This window comes from Apaloderma vittatum, unplaced genomic scaffold (assembly GCF_000703405.1).
Source record: "Apaloderma vittatum isolate BGI_N311 unplaced genomic scaffold, ASM70340v1 scaffold31108, whole genome shotgun sequence".
Taxonomy (NCBI): Eukaryota; Metazoa; Chordata; class Aves; order Trogoniformes; family Trogonidae; genus Apaloderma; species Apaloderma vittatum.
In genome coordinates, this window is record NW_009731800.1 from 1 (window position 1) to 250 (window position 250).

Sequence of the window (250 nt, forward strand, 5' to 3'; positions counted from 1 at the left end):
TACAGCTCTTGCAGAGAGCTCAGGGACGTTTTCAGCTAAAAACGGTGAAAACATTTAAGCATCTCCCATGTAGATTTTTTTCTTGGGTTTCTCAGATCTGCCAGAGTCCAAGCTAGCAGTTATTTACACCAGGCTACCGAGCCATATTCCTGATTTACCTGCCTCACCTTTTGTTCCACTGAACTCCACACACCTCTCAAACCCACAGCCCTTCCCCCCCACCCCGCCCAGCCGCTAATGCTTCTCGACA